The sequence below is a fragment of the Pan paniscus genome, chromosome 3 (genome assembly GCF_029289425.2).
Source record: "Pan paniscus chromosome 3, NHGRI_mPanPan1-v2.0_pri, whole genome shotgun sequence".
In the NCBI taxonomy this organism is placed as follows: Eukaryota; Metazoa; Chordata; class Mammalia; order Primates; family Hominidae; genus Pan; species Pan paniscus.
In genome coordinates this window covers 175,403,433-175,423,212 of record NC_073252.2, presented here as the reverse complement: position 1 = coordinate 175,423,212, position 19,780 = coordinate 175,403,433, and the positions used below count along the sequence as shown (strand labels likewise).

At 37.2% G+C, this 19,780-nt stretch overlaps 1 long non-coding RNA gene across 1 annotated transcript in view; it reads right to left on the bottom strand.

Annotated features, from left to right (window-relative positions):
* The window catches only part of LOC130541476 (uncharacterized), a 250,192-nt gene that overhangs the window by 17,334 nt on the left and 213,078 nt on the right, over positions 1–19,780 (bottom strand). The window contains exons 4-5 of the long non-coding RNA XR_008955534.2: positions 4,609–4,771; positions 1,093–1,260 (exon numbers count right to left, since the gene is read on the bottom strand). This is a non-coding gene — a long non-coding RNA (uncharacterized LOC130541476). The remainder of the gene's footprint in view (positions 1–1,092; positions 1,261–4,608; positions 4,772–19,780) is intronic.

Sequence of the window (19,780 nt, the reverse complement as noted above, 5' to 3'; positions counted from 1 at the left end):
GCTCAAAACTAATAAAAACCAGCAAAATACAGACTACAAGAATCACACCCCATGTTCTCACTTTCTGTTACTTTCATTTTCAGTTACTACCACCTGGAGATAAGGGTTGTTTCTTACTGACTTACTTTTCAGTGGCACTTATTAAAAGCCAGTGCTGGCTGGACACAGTGGCCCATACCTGTAATCCCAGCACCTTTGGAGACCAAGGCAAGAGGATTACTTCAGTTCAGGAGCTTGAGACCAGCCTGGGCAACGTAGGGAGATCTTGTCTCTACTAAAAGTTTTAAAAATTAACCAGGCATGGTGGCAGATGCCTGAAGTCCCAGTTACTCAGGAGGCTGAGGTGGGAGGATTGCTCAAACCTGGGAGGTAGAGGCTGCAGTGAGCCATGATCAGGCCACTGCAATCCATCTTGGGAAACAGAGCAAGACCTCTATCAAACAAATAAACAAACAAAAACACAGTGCCTAATAGTTAATGGCTCAACTCTTTATTAAAGGAAAAAATATTTAGAAAAAAACGTGATACTAAAACACTCTGAACTTAGCATTCTTTGATGATTACATGGTAGCCATTTTTGCTTTTTTATCCTACTACTTAGAATAATATGTAATATAGATCACATAAAAATATAAAAATCCTATATAAATTCTACTACTTAGGATCATATATAAATCATGTTTAACTTTCCTTTATTTCATAGCTAGTATATAGTGCAGTGTTTAAGACTGTGGACTCTAAAATCAGAAAAATTGAGATCAAATCTTAGCTCTGCTACTTTCTGGCCATGTAATAACATGGCCCAATTATTTAACTTCTCTGATTTCAGTTTTCACATCTCTAAAGTGAGGATAATAAAGGATTGTACTTTATAGTTTATATGGATGAGTAAATGAGTCAATATCTATAAAAGATTTAGACATTGCCAGAGATATGAGAGCTCTCAAGGTGAGGAAAATCACAAAGTGTAATTTTAGGATTCCTCTATCGATATGTAATTATTTCTATTGTCCCTTCTGGGAAACCAGAAATCATCAATACCCTCCACACGGCTACATGGTCAAGTGCGAGTCTTCATCTTACTTAACTCACCAGCACTGGGAAACACTGTCTTCACTTGGCTTCCATTACATGGTCCTCCTCCTGGTTCTCCTCCTCCCAATGCATCCCTTGGTCTTCTGCTGATTTCACCTTTTCTCAACTGTACAGGAAAGTACCATCAGGTTCAGTGCATCCCCTTTTATCTTTATGTAATTTCACCTAGATAATGATTTATGAATACACTGTTAAGTGATGTTTCCTACATTTAAATCTCCCAGACAGAACTGCCCCTTGAACTCAAAATTCCTATATCCAACTACCTAGAAAAGATCACCACATAAATGGCTAAGAGATAGTCCACCTTCAAAATCTTCCGAACTGAAAATTTGATCTTTCCCTATACCTGTCTTGCCGCAGTCTTTCTGATCTTATTTTACAGCAGTGCTAACCTTTTAGTAGTTTAGGGTAAAAGTCTTGAAAATATCCAGGGTCCTCTTTTCTCTAAGGACAGATATCTAGTCCGTCAGTAAAATTTTGCTCCTACCTTCACTCCATATCCCACCAAATATGAGCATTTCATGGCATTTGTACAGCAACTATTTTGGTCTAGGCCTGCATCATCTCTTGCCTAGATTATTTCATCGATTTCAAATTGGCCTCCCTGCTTTCACCCTTCCCTCAATAGTGAGTTAGAAACTCAGTGGCCAAAGGGATAAAATGTAATTCCAATCATGTCACTCTTCTGCTCACAATCCTTGTTGCTCACAGTAAAAATGAAAGCCTTTCAAAGGTCCCACAAGGAAGGGCCCTATCTGACCAGGCCTTGTTACTTCTCTATATCACCTGCTCCTCTCCTAATAAGTAATGAACAATAACAATGATAGTCCCTTTCATACCTAAAAAGAATAGATTGAGCAACACAAGCAATGCATCTATAACAGAATGACAGAATCAAAAATTCTATGTCTCACATGGGTAAACAACTTGAGCCATTCCCAAATGGACTCGGCTGGGCGCAGTGGCTCACGCCTATAATCCCAGCACTTTGGGAGGCCGAGGCCAGCGGTTCACGAGGTCAGGAGATCGAGACCATCCTGGCTAACATGGTGAAACCCCGTCTCTACTAAAAATACAAAAAAATTAGCCAGATGGGGTGGTGGGCGCCTGTAGTCCCAGCTACTCGGGAGCCTGAGGAAGGAGAATGGCGTGAACCCGGCAGGCGGAGGTTGCAGTGAGCCGAGATCGCGCCACTGCACTCCAGCCTGGGTGACAGAGCGAGACTCCGTCTCAAAAAAAAGAAGAAGAAGAAGAAGAAGAATATTATTCCACTCTTTCAATGGCCTTTTCTTTTTTCTAGAAGGCCACATATGGGAGAATACATGAAAATGACTGAAAAAGTTACTAAAGATTTTATTATTTTGTCTGTTTTTTGCTGACTTTGCAAAAAACAAGATGGGTATTAGAAGGCAGAAAGAAAGAAAAAGTAGAAAAGAAAGAGAAGGAAGGAAGGAAAGGAGGGAGGGAGAGAGGAAGGAGAAAAGAGGAAGAAGAGAGAGGGAGAGAGAGGGAAAGAAAGAGAGAGGGAAGGAAGATTGAGACGGGGAAGAAGAGGCCAGGCAGGCATGGTGGCTTATGCCTGTAGTCCCAGCATTTGGGGAGGCTGAGGCAGGTGGAATACTTGAAGCCAGGAGTTTGAGATAAACCTGGCCAATCTGGCGAAACCCCAGGTCTACAAAAAATACAAAAAAATTAGCCAGGTGTGGTAGTGCATGCCTTTAGTCCCAGCTACTCTGGAGGCTGAGGTGGGAGGATCATCTGAGCCTGGGAGGCCCAGGCTGCAGTGAGCTGTGATAGGTCCACTGCACTCCAGCCTGGGTGCAGAGAGAGACTGTGTTTCAAACAAAAACAAAAACAAAAAAAAGAGGGGAAGGAAGAGAGGAAGGAACCAAAGAGAGAAAGAAGGAAGGAAGATATAGATACGCTGCATGCCAATAAACCTAAAATTACTTTGCATAATATTTCTGTATTTATAATACATAAAGCAACTACTCATTCCAAAATAAATTTCACTAATCTATATGTCTTAAATATATGTAAAACCACATATACATTCAACTAAGTTGCAAAACATGTTAAATAATATCAAATATTTCAATACTGATACCTACTGACGCACTACAAGAGTTCCCTAACTGAAGAACTCTGATTATGATTGTCATAGTAACTAACATATTCTGAAATAATTTATCTATAAATACGGAACTTAAATACAGCTTGCCGATGTACACTTTTACTCAGAAATGATTTTTATTCAAAACCTCATATATTTGACATTCATATGCAAATTTATAACTACCGATGGAATTGTTTTCCTTGTGTTTGAGATGGAGAGCAATCCTGTCCAGCTGCCATACCTGCGGGTTATTAATTAACTTCACATTCACCATTATTAAAATATTTTATTACCCATGATTGAATGTGGTAATGAAAAATAACTACTTGTCACAGGCAAATATTATCAAAAGTGCAATAGGGCAACGAGAGCCACACAACCAAAAATGTAATCCATTTGTCTTTCATGGAAGAATCCGATAAAGCTAGAGACATGCAATAGTATAACTAAATACCTCTTGGTTTATTTGTGGGGGAGAAGGAGAAACTAAGGGAAACAATGACACTATTTTGATATTATTTATCTTTAGGTGCTCAAATAATTCTTGCAATACTTAACATGTCTGGAAACATAGAATCTTTGCCATTTATGGAAAAATATGAAAAATAAAGCTAAATTTAGAAAAAGTCACATATTCTAATAAAATATACTAAGGGAATTAGTTCTGGCCATAAGATAAATTGATCACATAAATCTCCAGCAAAATATATTAATAGCTACAGTAAAATCCAATAAAACAAAATTAGCAGCTTTATGCCTCGGGGCACATTCAACTTCTCTTACAGATCCCAACTTCCAGCCACCATTTTCAGCTCAATGCCCTGTCTCTCTGCTTTAAAATGCATTTTGTTTTTAAGAAATCCATTTTTTCTCAAATAAGGAATGTTTGTATTAGAAATGTACAAATGTTTTAAATTAGCATTTGAACAAATAACTAGAGAAAAACTTACATTTACTTGCCTTTCTATCATTTGTAGTTTAAAAATATACCAAAACAAAAATAATGTTTTTAATTCTGGAAGTAATGTTCCCATAGGCATGTCTACTAAATGAAATATTATAATGAAGATATTTTGCAAACTCTAAAGTAATAAAATGTAAGGCAGTATTGTCATTTTATTTGCAAGGAAACACTTAAGACAGAGACTGTAATATAAGTTGGCAAACAAAACATTACTAACTGTCCTAAAATAAACGTTTTGATTCACAGAACTTTGATATTTTTTAAAAACACTCTTTTGCTGATATATTAAACCACCCAATCTGCTTCCAAAGTAGGCAAATTTATTTTGTTCAGCAAATATCATAGTTACGTATTAGCATAACATTGTTATTAATTTATTATTCACAAGCTTATTTAAGTTGTTAAACAGCTAATCTTTATAATACTTTACATGTAAGATCCACATTATTTATAAGAAGAGAATGCATGTCTTCTCACAATGCTGAAGTAGGGTCATATCAGTTCTTAAGATGCATACTGATGATATGCACACAAGTTTCTCAGAAGCCAACCAGACTCAAGACATATGTCAAATTACATTCATTTTTCCAATTCTGTGAAGACAAATTAATTTTCACACTATGTTAGAGAAAAGCAAATCACCTTGATCTCCTCAGAAATACCATCTGTAGCCAAAATATAAATTAATTAATTAAATACAATTTTAAAACCACCCACTCTTTTGTTAGTCCCTGTGTCTCCTGTACAGATGCTAGCTTAATGTCCTGTGTACTGACTGAATGTCTGGGTTGCCCAGAGTAAAGACACTTTCTTATCCTTCTCTATCCCTGAAAAGCCATGCTATTCATCACACTGGAAAAGGCAGATATTTCAAGGGGAAACAGTAAGTTGGAAAGAGGGTTTGGATAACAGAGCAGGAAGTCATTTTGTTTTTCTTGAGTCTCACTCCATAGGACTCAGACACCAAGGAGCCCAGGTAAGTTGAGGCTCTTCTTTGGTGAAGGGATGAAAGACTTCACATGAAGCCAAGGACTGTGGTAGGAATATTCTCTGTCCAGGACCTCAAGGAGGCCGGGCGCGGTGGCTAATGCGTGCAATCCCAGCACTTTGGGGGGCTAAGGTGGGTGGGTCATGAGGTCAGGAGTTTGAGACAAGCCTGGCCAATATGGTGAAACCCCGTCTCTACTAAAAATACAAAAATTAGCCAGGCGTGGTGGTACACATCTGTAATCCCAGCTACTCGGGAGGCTAAGGCAGAAGAATTGCTTGAACCCGAGAGGCGGAGGCTGCAGTGAGCTGAGATCATGCCACTGCATTCCAGCCTGGGCGACAGAGCGAGACTCCATCTCAAAAAAAAAAAAAAAACAGAACCTCAAGGAATAGTTGAGTAAAACTCTGTATTGTAAACTATTTTTTCTAATTGCATGTTTTTATATTTTCTTGTCTTCTCCAAACATTTAGTTGAGTCTTACTGAAATATTTTCACCTGGCCTATACGTTGCTAAAAAGAATTAAGAAAAGTGTGTCTTCCCAACCTCCTCCTCTTAGGCCAGAGGTTAAATAGGAAGAAACAACTTTCCTGAAATCAAGAAGACAGTGACAGTGGTAATATTATTAAAAAAAAAAAAAAATTAGGGTAGTGTGGAGAGATGACTAGAATCTTGCTTCTGCATAAGAAAATATTTCCTCTATTGCCAATCTTAGAGTATGTGCATAATGTTATTAAAAAATCAGTGGGTTTTCATTCAGTTGAAGAAACAAGTAAGCATTTTAGGGAGGAGGTATTTTTGGGGTTTTCACTTTTTTGGGTTTTTTTTTGGCTTGTTTAGGGTTTTTTTCATAACATTTTCATTCTAGATATTAAGTTAATAACTAGTAGAACTGAATGAAAATTTTTCAACATTTTAGAAGCAACCTTTCATGGATTGACTTGTGATTTGGACCAGCTTAAAAATGATATTTACAGATTCAGGACAACATCCAATCCGTCAGAAAACCCTTTGGCTCTACCTTTACCATATACTTGGAATCCAGCCGCTTCTCAACAGCTCCCCTGGTATTATCTAGGTAATCTGCAGCAAAGGCCTCCTAACTCATCCACCTCATTATACCCTTATCCCCTGCAGTCTATCTTCAGCACAGCAGCCAGAATGATCATTTAAGTATAAGCCACATCATGCCACTCTGATGAGATACCCAGAAATGTTTTTCCACATCAATCTTGGCAAATTCCTTTTGTGGCCTCAGAGAGGATGTATAATCTACACTCCCTTCCCCACCTTTTACATCTCAGAATCCCTCTTCTACTGCTCTCTTGATGACTTTATTCACTTGGCTCCAGTCACAATGACCTCTTCATACTTGCTCCAATACCAAATGTGCTTCCAGCAGCAGGCCTTTTGTACTAACTGTTCCTTCTGCCCGGAAAAAAAAAAAAATCCCCCTCTTCTCCAATGTATCTGTAAAGCTAAATTCCTCCTTCACATTTTTGACTGTCACCTTCTTAACAGAATCTACCCCAACCAAAGTACTTAAAACTGCAACTCTCCTTACCTACATCCAAACTCCCTAACTTGCTCTAATTTTCCATTTTCAAATCTCCGTGTATTCTTCAAATATGCAATATAGCTTACTTATATATTATGCTCAGTTTTATCACCTATGATCTGTATTCCATGATAAGTTCCATGAGTGAAGACATTTTTGTTTTGTTTACTACTACATCTAAAGCGTTTGGAACAGTGTCAAACACACAACAAACACTCAGTAAATTGTTGCTCTAAAAAAATTATGGAAACAGCAGATGCAAACAAGACCACCCTAATCCTAACAAAGAATTCCACAACTGCTGCATAGAGGAGGTGTTCTCATTCATTATTTTAATCCATATTAATAGAGCCTAACTAGGGTCCCGACAGAGTTCCAGGTGTGGGAATATAATGAAGTGAAAAAGCTAACATGGTCCCGGACTACATAAGCCCATGTGGGAGACACAAAAAAATTTAAAAATCTCAAAAGTAAGCTTAATTTGTTTTAATACAGCCACAGGCAGGTACACCAGTGCTCTAGGGAGATTCGACTTAAGGAAGAATGCCAACAGGCTTACCTAAGGAAATTACAACTGAGCTGAACTCTGAGGGATGAGTGTGAGTGATTAAAATAGAAAAAAAGGAAAGAAAATTTCATGAGAATGGCATAACATGTGCAAAGACCCAGTAGTGAAAGAAAACACATTTCTTAGGCATCTAATTGATGACAATGGCGGCAAGAGCTAAAAAACCAAATGAAGCCTGGGAGGTGAATGGTCCCTTGCAGTCATGTAATTTGACAGGCATGAGCATGATCTTTGTAAATCATGTTAAAGATTTACACCTTTACACTAAGAGAAATCCGGAGCTATTAAAGGCTGTAAGTGTATGTGTATGCATTCATGTATGTATGATAAAGGACACTGGACTAGTTACTGACAACATCAAATTCTGGTTTGAAAACAGGGCTGTGATAACCAGACATCCAGATGCATTAGAAGGAAGTTGGACTCCTTCCTCACATGCTACACAAAAATTAACTCAAAATGGATCAGAGTTGAGCCGGGCGCAGTGGTCACGCCTGTAATCCCAGCACTTTGGGAGGCCGAGGTAGGCGGATCACAAGGTGAGAAAACACATTTCTGTTCTTCATAAATTAGAAGAGTCTCAGGTATTCTGTTATAGCAGCACAAACAGAATATGACAGTACCCTCAGAAACTGCTGATGGAAATGTGTCATAGTTCAGTGCTTTGGAAAACAGTTCAGCAATCTCTCATAATGTTAAACATAGAGTTTCCATATGATTCAGCAATTTCACTCCAAGGTATATACCAAAGGAAAAACATACAGCCACACAAAAATTTGAACAAGAATGTTTATAGGCCGGGCGCAATGGCTCACTCCTGTAATCCCAACACTTTGGGAGGCCGAGGCAGATGGATTACCTGAAGTCAGGAGTTCAAGACCAGCCTGGCCAATACGGTGAAACCCCATGTCTACTAAAAATACAGAAATTAGCTGGGCATTGTGGCACAGGCCTGTAGTCCCAGCTACTGAGGAGGCTGGGGCAGGAGAGTTGCTTGAACCCAGGAGGCAGAGGTTGCAGTGAGCCAGGATCGTGCCACTGCACTCCAATCTGCGTGACAGTGAGACTCCGTCTGAAATAATAATAATAGTAATAATAATAATGTTTATAGTAGCATTATTTATAACAGTCAAAAATAGAAAAACCCCAAATGTCCATCAACTGATGAACAGATAAACAATGTGATTTAATCATACAAATGAATATTATTTGTCTATAAAAGAGTATTCAGTACTAATACATGTTACAATATGGGTGAACCTGTAGAACATCATACTAAGTGAAATTAGCCAGTCACAAAAAGTCATATATTTTATTATTCTATTTGTGAAACATCCAGAATAGGCAAATCCATAGACACAGAAAGTAGTTTAGTGGTTGCCAGGGGCTGGAAATGGCTAAAGAGAAAATGCAGAATGACTGCTAATAGGTACAGGTCATTTTTGGTGGGTGATAAAATGTCCTACCATTGATTAACAATTGCACATCTCTGTGAATATACTAAACAATTGAATTGTACACTTTAGGTAAGTAAATTTTGTGGTGTATAAACTCTATTTCAATAAAACTATTATAATAAAAAAACAAAAAGTTAATGATTACTGGCACAGATTGTGGAGTTAGACTGCCTAGTTTTGAGTTCTGGCAGCAGTACCACTTAATTAAACTTGGGTTATTTTACTTGAATTTGAACTTTCTGTGATAGCAGTGCCTGCCTTATATTGCTACTGCTTAGTCTAAATGACACCACACTTAGAAAATGCTAAGATTAGCTGGGCTTGGTGGCTCACGCCTATGATCCCAGCACTTTGGGACCCTGAGGCGGGTTGATCACAAGGTCAGGAGTTCAAGACCAGCCTGGCCAAGGTGGTGAAACCTCATCTCTACTAAAAATACAAAAAAATTAGCCTGGCATGGTGGCGGGCGCCTGTAATCCCAGCTACTCGGGAGGCTGAAGCAGAGAATCGCTTGAACCTGGGAGGTGGATGTTGCAGTGAGCCACTGCACTCCAGCCTAGGCAACAGAGCGAGGTTCCATCTCAAAAAAATAAAGAAAGTGCTAAGATGAAGTCTAGCAAAGTGTAAGCACTAAATAAGTGTTAGCAGTTACTACGACCCACCTCAGCACCCACCGTAACACATGACTATACCAGTTTCACCTGGAGCTCGCCAATATGAAAAATGCCATTTTTGAAAGTTGCTAATCATTTTTAAATAACATTTTGTCATTTCTTATACGCAAATACATAAATTCATCTAAGTTCAAAAAAAAAACAGAAAGAGAAAAACATAAAATGTCTAGGTATAATCTTCAAGCTATGTGCATATATAAATAAAACCCTGAAACTTTTCCTCAGAGATAATAAGTAAGTCTAAGTAAGTCTTTGATAAATGGAGAGATTTACCATGGTCTGGATGAGGAGATCAACTACTGTGGTTCTTTTTTAAATAGTTTATATTTCCAACACAAAAACAAATTATTTATTTCTCATCTTTTTTAAAAAACTATAAACTTCACCTGGAAAAATAAAGAGGCAATAATAGCTAAGAATTTTTGGAAAAGAAAGAGTAATGAGAAGTGACATGACTTTCTGGATATTAAAATAAATTATAAGCTATGAAATAATTTAAATTGGGCTATATAAAACAACACAGTATAATCAATCAGTATAATAACAACCTCTTACAATATCATATTTAACAGGCAAATTCATGGAATATAGTAAACTGCCATAAAATAGACTCTAATGGTTATAAACATTGATTTCATGCTGAAAGAACTATCATGAACCAATGGAGAAGGAACATAGTAATCAGTAGTGTTAATGCCATAAACCAAAATCAGTTTCAAATAGACAAAAAAGTGAATATTTAAATAAATTATTTAAAAAATAAGTTAAAGAAATATTTATTGCTAAATTGGAAGCAATTTGTTAATTATTTAAAAAAGGAAAGCAATTATTAAAGAAAATGTTGATAGATCTGAATGAAAAATAACTAAACCTTCTTAATGTCAAAAAGAACATAAATTAACATTTTTTTTAATTGGAAGGTTATTTTTCAATGCCAAGTTTAATATTGTATTCTGTCTCTCATATACAGACACATAAGCACACACACACACATACACTCTCTTAAAATAAATGTGAAAAATAGGGAAATCTAATAATGAATAAGCAATTAAACAAAAAAATGTTTAATGAATATATTTAATACTGTATTTCTGTAGTTGTTGCAGCAAATGAAGAAACTGATGCTTTAACATATGGAAAATAACTTTTAAATATGATTTTGTGTTGAAAAGTTGGTACAGAATATAAATTGGTTTGAACATCTGGAAAGCATTCAACAGTTTGTATCAAAATACTTACAAATCCCTATGTAATTTAACTTAATTATTCTTATTCTGATATCTTTCCTAAGTATATCATCACACATTTAAACATAAAAATATGTTAAAAAATCTTCATCATAATCTTGTGTATAGAAGAAGATAATGTAAATAAGTCAAAATTTCAATAATCAAAAAATAATTATGGCACATCTATACAAAAGACTATTTTAGGCAGTATAAACAGATGTTTGAAGGATTTTAATGGCATGAGACAATTTTTGCAATATAATATCAAGCTAGAAAATCACTCTTTTCTCTTTTTGAGACAGAGTCTCCCTCTGTCGCCCAGGCTCTGTCTCCCTCTGTCGTTCCCTCTGTGCAGTGGCATGATCTCCTCTCACTGCAACCTCTGCCTCCGGATTCAAGTGATTCTCCTTCCTCAGCCTCCCAAGTAGCTGGGATTACAGGCACTTGCCACCACGCCCAGCTGATTTTTGCATTTTTAGCAGAGACAGGGTTTTGCCATGTTGCCTAGGCTGGTCTCTTAACTCCTGAGATGAAGCAATCCAGCTGCCTTGGCCTCCCAAAGTGCTGGGATTACAGGCATGAGCCACCACGGCTGGCCTGAAAATAACCATTTTAATTGTACTTAGAGTTTAATCACAATTTGGGCATAGAAAATATAGTGACAGGAAATATACATAATGCAAATATGCTATGATGGCTATACTTGGTGAGTATAAAGTTTTTTTGTTTTTTTTTGTTTTTTTACTTAATTTGTTCTCCATTTTCTAAAATCGGCCTCTATTCCTATAATAAGCATGTACACCATAGCTGAATGTGGATTCTCTCAATATGTCTTATGCAATTGCTTCAATCATGTTTTCTTATTTTCTGCTAGTTTACAATTATTAAAATGTGACTCTGGGATGAAGGCTTACTTTAAATTTTATTTAAATGGCAAAGCAAGTATTTTGCCACTACCAATATTACAATAAAATTGATATTTTGTGTTAGAGTATCTATTATCAAAATGGATGTTCTGTGATTTATAAAATGATTTTAAAGGCATTAGTACATTCAAATATTTAAAGTATTTTCATAGTTCATTTCTTCCTCCAACTCTGTTAAGTAATAAATGTTCAAAATAACAAGTCTAAACAAAATATGATTTACTCTTTTAAACTTCACACCTCTATATGTCACCAATTTATTGGGATACTGAGAGACAGGACTAGCCGACTAAGAATTCCTAAGTCTAGCTGGGGAAGGTGACCGCACCCTCCTTTAAACATGGGACTTGTAACTCAGCTCACACCTGACCAATCAGGTAGTAAAGAGGGCTCACTAAAATACCAATTAGGCTAAAAGCAGGAAGTAAAGAAATAGTCAAATCATCTATCATCTGAGAGCACGGGGGAGGGACAATGATTGGGATATAAACCCCAGGCATTCGAGCCAGAAGTGGGCAACCCCTTTGGGTCCCTTCCCCTCGTGTGGGAGCTCTGTTTTCACTCTATTAAATCTTGTAACTGCATGCTTTTCTGGTCTGTGTTCCTGCTGGAGCTGAGCCTTCCCCCACTGTCCACCACTGCTGTTTGCAGCCATCACAGACCCGCCATTGACTTCCACCCCTCCAGACCCAGCAGGGTGTCCGCTGTGTTTCTGATCCAGCGAGGCACCCATTGCCCCTCCCATTCGGGCTAGAGGCTTGCCATTGTTCCTGCATGGCTAAGCACCCGGGTTCGTCCTATTCGAGCTGAACACTAGTCGCTGGGTTCCACAGTTCTCCTCTGTGACCCTTAGTTTCTAATAGAGCTATAACAGTCACCGCATGGCCCAAGGTTCCATTCCTTGGAATCCGTGAGGCCAAGAACCTCAGGTCAGAGAACAAAAGACTTGCCGCCATCTTGGGAATGGCCCACCACCATCTTGGGAGCCGACTACCACCATCTTGGGAGCTCTAAGAACAAAGACCCACCCATAACAACACGTTCAGTAAATTAATGCAAATTTGAATTACAGATGAAACTTAGGAGTTTAAAATAACATTTAAATTACAGATATACAGATCGACACAAGACAAAACCACTTTATAAGTAGCAAAAGAGGTGAATGTAATACTAATTAATTTACTTACATTCAAATGCAAATTAAAACTAAAGAGTTTCTGCACATCACTGTTTTTGCTTTATCTAACAAAGATCAGACTGATAAGAAATAAGCATCATTCTTTTGATACGTGATACTACTTTTGAAAAACAAATATTGCAATAGTAAATTATATAGAACACTTTGGTGAAATCATTTGTGAGGTTATTATCTCTCCTGTTCCTGTATGCCCTTTTTCCTCAAAAATCCAAATATTTTACTCTTTGGTCAAGTTCACACATTAAAATGAGGGTAATCATTCAGTTCAAACCTGCCCCCCTTCTCCTCAGCTATTAACTCTTTTCCTTCTAATGCTTTAGCGTGCATAATAATAGCAAAATGGATTGAAAGAGCATCAACTGCCTCTTCTAATCTAAATTTAAGTACCCTGATTGCAGGTTAGAAGCTTTCCTTTGATATTTTTTAAGAATCTGTTTCATGGAAGTAAATTTTTAAGCACAATTTTTTATGCATCACAGTCTTTTGAAAGATTGATTCAACAGACCTTCACATTTCTTTATTCTCATCTATGCTAGTTTAGAAATTGGCTGTTTAATTTTTTTAATTTACAGTATATATTGGTACAAGTTAGATCGGTTTGCACATCTCATTTTTATTCCAAATCTATTTCCCCTGAGTAGTCAAAACTACTGGAGTAAAACATTTATTACTCTCTATTTTTGTTAGCTCTCAATCCTGTAGTTATGCATCAGTTCTCTGAATTTCTCTCATTAAGATTAATACACATGTATGTTTTCATCTTATAATTATGTTTCATGTCATATCCTATTGGAATAGCTAGGGTGATATTCATAAATCAATTCATCTTTGCAGTGCTTTTGCTCCCCTCTTTTTTTGTTTTTCTCTCTTTCTCTTAACTCAGCATCTTCAAAATGCAGAAATGATTAGATTTTCATTAATTCTGTTAAATAGGTTCGTACACATTACAGTGAGCAGCCATCACTTAGAAAATGTCAATAACCTTAGAAGTCAAATCATGCTGATTCGCTTCCAGTGAAGCATGGAAAAAACTATTACCCTGGATTTATTAGCTATGCGTATTGGGAACACTCAAAAACAATTAAGCTTTTGAATGTGGACAAGAGCCATGGAGTACAGAAAGCGCACTATGTTGAAAGTAGTAGCTACTGCTTCTAAACATGGCTCTGATCAGCTTTGTCAGCCTTGATAGGTCAGTAACATTCCCTGGACCTCCGTTTCATTTGTTAAAACAATATTTGATTCCAACTTCACACTTTTAAAACTATTGTTAAAGAAATATACTTAAAAATGAACCCTTCTGCCAACCCAGAAAATTGCTCCAATAAGATAAAAAAGAAAAAATAATTTTATTATTGAATAGCATTAAACCAGGACGTGATGTGCATCACAATAATTGCTAAGAGATTGCAAAAACAGAAAGAAATCTCATTTTATATAGCCAAGCAGATACAACCCATTACATATATGTTCCCAAGATAAACAATAACTAGTCCTCAAATCAAAGGACTTCACAGCACCAGTGTGACATATGTGACAACACATAGTTCATCCTGGATTCTTGGTCATTGGGCTGGCCATCTGTGTTTCCTTTGGCTTTATCCAAAGGAAAAACAAACTTCTCATATCTTTATGAAAAGCAGTAGTTTTGCAACTTGGAGTGGGATGCCTACCAATGTCAGGTTCCTACCCTCCCACAGAAATTGGGAGGTCGGTGTACTTTTGTAATTGGGGACCTCAGTTTTAAAAATACATTTTTAAATCACTTACTCTCTTTTTCTTCCTTTCCTTCCCTCACCCCTTCATTCCTTACCTCTCTAGACACTCCCCCACCCCCCCACCCCAGCAATGCACACTCACTTAATTATTTTCTTCCTTAAGAAACTCAAAAGACTAATCTTTTGAAACAAGGCATGGAGCCCTAATGGTAGAATTCTCTTTAGGAGGAATTGTGAACTATCAATCCACCATCATTGGGCTAAAGTCAAGATAATGCCAACCAGATCTTCAGATGGGCGAGTACCCAAGATAGCCAGCAGAAAAAGACACTCGGACCTTACACTCTGCACCAGTCCTGCATGTCTCCCATATCAAGTTTCCCTTTTAAAACCTTATGATAAACTTTAAAATTTGAGATGGTCTTTATGACTTGAGTTCAGCATCTTCACAAGCCCTCTGGCACTTGATTCAATCCAATTTTTCCTTCCACCAAATCTTGTCTCTCAAGACTGGCTTTTGGGTAGTGGACTGCTGGACTTAGGTCCAGTTACACTTTTTTCCTTGAGGATGATTACATTTTCAAGAGATGGTTCTCAGATCCTCAAGCAAAACATTCCTGGGTCCTGAAGCTTCCAGAGATTCTTTAGCTTTTTAAGATTGAAATATATTTTTAAAGACAGAGAAAGAATAAACAAGTTGTCTAAATTAAATTATCTGAGAAAAGAGAGTGGGAAGAAGTCTTTTTCCTTATTTTCAACGGAAAGAATTAAATCTCTTATTTTTAATTTGAATTTATCCTTACACTATAAAATCTCAACATTGCAAATAAGCACACATCAGTCTAAGCAAGAAGAGGAATTGCTCCTTGAATCAGTAAATACACAGATGTTTATTTCAAAAAAAGTTATCTTACAGAGAGTATATCACCATTCAGAAGGGTGTTCTGAATATCACTTAAGAATGTGAGTAGGAAATCATGTACCAGATAATATAATTAATTTTGAATAATTTCTTGATACTTTGTAAGTCGAGTTATGCTTATAATTTCCTCTCAGGGTCCCTGGGAAGGGATAAAGCACTACTTTGGAGCAGCATGCTGGCAAATGGAGCGTTCAGTGCAGATTAGACCTCCAAATGACAGGGGCCAGGGGTCAGCCCTCAGACTACTTTTATTCTCTAACTAGACTCTCTCCCGGATCCAGGTTTTAAATGTTTTCTGTATTTTGATGATTCCCAAATTTACATCTCTGACCCCAATTTCTACCCTGTGAAGTCTCCTAAATCCAACTACCTGAACAATATTTCTTTTTGGGAATTGGCCCCCACGTCTGGCCATAAACTAGCCATAAACAAAATCTCTGTAGCACTGTGACATGTTTGTGATGGCCATGACACCCACGCTGGAAGGTTGTGGGTTTACTGGAATGATGGCAAGGAACACCTGGCTCACCCAGGGCGGAAAACCACTTAAAGGAGTTCCTGAACCACAAACAATAGCATGAGCGATCTGTGCCTTAAGGACATGTTCCTGCTACAGATAACTAGCCAGACCCAACCCTTTATTTCGGCCCATCCCTTTGTTTCCCATAAGGAATACTTTCAGTTACTCTATAATCTATAGAAACGATGCTTATCACTGGCTTGCTGTCAATAAATATGTGGGTAAATCTCTGTTCAGGGCTCTCAGCTCTGAAGGCTGTGAGACCCCTGATTTCCCACTCCACACTCTATATTTCTGTGTGTATGTCTTTAATTCCTCGGTTTCCACAACCGAGCTGATCTCAGCAATTTCTACTCTTTAATGTGCAAAGGAAAACACCTCAGTCTCTTAAACTCCCTTTCTAAGGAGCATACGCATCCTAGGAAGCAGCACCACCACTCTCCCAGCTACACAGAACACAGGCTTATGAATCCTACCTCCCTATCCAACTCATCAGTGACTTTTATTAGGTTGGTGCAAAAGTAATTGCAGTTTTTGCTATTGAAAGTAATGGCAAAACCTTAATAGCTTTAATCTACATTGAAAATATAACTGAAATACAGTCACTTCTCATTGACTCGCCACTACCACTCAGATCCAAGCTGCCATCATCTCTTCACAAAATCACCCACACTTCACAATATCAGGGTGAACTTTTAAAAATGTAAATCAGATTCTGTCACTCCCCTGCTCAAGATCATTGGATTAATCTGTTCTCATGCTGCTAATAAAGACATATCAAGTGACTGGATAATTTATAAAGAAAAAAAGATTTCATGGACTCACAATTCCACATGGCTGGGAAGTCCTCACAATCATGGCAGAAGGTGAATGAGGAGCAAAGTCACGTCTTACATGGCAGCAGGCAAGAGTGTGTTCAGGGGAACTGCCCTTTATAAAACCATCAGGATCTTATGAGACTTATTCACTATCACGAGAACAGAACAGGAAAAACCAACTCCCATGATTCAATTACCTCCCACCACTCGGTCCCTCCCACGACATGTGAGGATTGTGGGAACTACAATTCAAAATGAGATTTGGATGGAGACACAGCCAAACCATATCAATCATCTAATAGCTTCCCATCACGCAGGACAAAAAACAAAGTTCTTACTAAGTGAAACAAACCAGTCACAAAAAGACAAATACCGTGTGATTCACGTGAGCTCTCTAATGTAGTTAAATGCTTAAAAACAGAAAGTAAATTGGTTGTGACCAGGGGAAAAGGGGAGTTGTTTCACAAAGTGAAAAAGTTCCAGAGATCTATTTCACAGCAACGTGAATGTACTTAACACAGCTGAACTATGCACCTAAAAATGCTTAAGACTGTAAATTATATGTTATGTGCTTTTTACCACAATTGTAAAATAAGCTTTCACCGGGGTCTATAATGTTCTAAGGACATGTATATCTGTGTTTAAGAGAAAAACCTCTGGAATGGTGATGGGACAGAAAAAAACAAAACGTGCTAGAGTAAGAGTCTGGTAATAGCAGATCAATGATGAAAGGTCCAGTGTAGTGACAAGGTCATCAGGAGGTGGGTGAGAGGGAGAAAGAGTAGAGTAAGAACAGGAGGGGCCGCTCTAATTCTCGAGTAGCCAGTGGTAATTTTAAAGCTCCATAGGCTTTTAATTAATCATAGATCTTCATTAATAATGCTGGTAGTATTTAGTTAGATCTATGTTCCTTCTAAAATCTTAAGGAAAAAAATGAACCTATTACTCACCTTTCAGTGACGAAACCACAGATTTATTTGGAAGAACAATGTGATAATGCACAGCAATGTGTCATTTAGACAGAAAATGCTACTCAGCCCCTGAGGAAGTATATAGTAACTTGTTTCTAAGATTTGTTTTATTTTCTACAATATTCAGGAGCTTTCTTTTCAAGAAAAAGATGAGCTATTGTTCAGTCAATAAAGTATAGAAGTATACTCTTAATAAATGTTGATTTCTTATAAAGTTTTTAAAATACGGCTATTTTGTTCTCTTTTTGTGTGTGTGCAATTGTATACAAGGCAATTTTTGTGCCTGTTCTATGCTGTCACTTTAGTGATCTTTCTACTCCTTTTAAGAGCTGCACGGAACCTCTGAAGAAAGAAGTCACTCACAGAAGACTGCTTAACGTATGTAAAGAAACATATTTAGTTTAAGTTGAGATAAATTTGACTTAAACCACATCGCTACAACCCCAACATGTACACCTCAATACTCAACCATGCCTGCAGAAAGAAAAAAAGTTAGTAAAAAGAAATGCTTTATTACATGTTTTGCCTACTTTAAGGTGCTGACTATTTAATAATTCTGCTGCCTCAGAACTAGGTTAACTACTTAAAGTTGTGTAAATGTTACTGATTATTTCTGTTGCTTTTTCATACAATTAACATAAACTTGATCTATGTTGGTAATTTTAAAAAACACACACACAAAGGGTCTTAGGCAGCATTAAAAATGCTGATCTGCAATTTGCTCCCAGGAATGCGGAAGCTCATTCTCACATACCCTGAGGGTGAGCAAGTTTAGTATATTTTAATAAATTCACAAGTTAAATTCTATAAAAGAGAACCATTAGAAATTAATGTTAAACTCTGAACAGGCTTGGATATACCATGTTAGATCATAAAAGTGATATGCAAATGCTTATTTTTAGCAAAACCCCAGCGTCATAGTTTATAGAATTATTTTCAAATTATAGGCATCTGAAAGAAGTACTCACAAAACTACTCAATTACAGTTGACCTGGAAACAAAGAATAAGAATATGAAATTTCTAAAGTCTGTAATGTAAGGTGTAGTTCTTAAAACTAATTATACGGAAAATCATCTAAGAAGGGGCTAAAATATAGCAATGACTGTGACTGGCTCCCAGAAACTCTTATTTAATTGTTCTGAGACAGGGCCACTGATTTAGAGAATGACTCGATTATGATTACATTGTAAGGCCAGAATACTCAGACTTTAGTGTTATATACCTATCCTTCCCCAACCAACACACAAAAAACACACTAAGGACAGAAAATACCTCAGGTATTACACTATTTTTCCAGTATCTTATAATAATATTGTCTAACCAGAGTCCTTTATAACTTCGGTTATAAAAAGCATTGGGATTTGACAAATGAATACTCTGGAGGAAGGGGGAAAGAGTTGAAACTAAAAGGAGAAGGCACAAATTCTGGGATAAAATATTGAAAAAATTTGATGTCAAACAGATTCTTCTAGACATTTCCCAATGGATGAGACCATTTTTCCAGCTCCAGTTATGGTGATAATTCTCTGCAATCTCCAGTAACAAGGATGGTAGTCAGGAGACAAGCCCTTTGCCTTTCTCCCTACAAACTGTTTTGTTTTTGTCCCTGAATGAAATGAACTCCAAGTTGTGCTAATTTCAGATGGACACTTAGAAATAGAAACAAAAATGAATTCACTTAATTCTTGAGGTAAAGTGGGGAAAGATATACTTTAGATACACTATAACAGAATTACGAACAGAATAAGATATAAGCATATATTAGCAATATTGCAGTTTCTGTTCTGGATTGCCACAATAAAGCAAATATCATAATAAAGTGAGTCACACAAAATTTTGGTTTCCCAGTGTATATATGTAACTAAATCTCAGGTTCAGTGACTGGCTGCTTGCAGTCCAATTAGCAAGAGTGAGGTCTGATATAAAGAAAGTGACTGGTTTTATGGGTTTGTTTTTGTTTTTGTTTTTGTTTTTTTGACAGAGTCTCACTCTGTCACCCAGGCTGGAGTGCAGTGGCGTAAACTCAGCTCACTGTAACCTTTGCCTCCCAGGT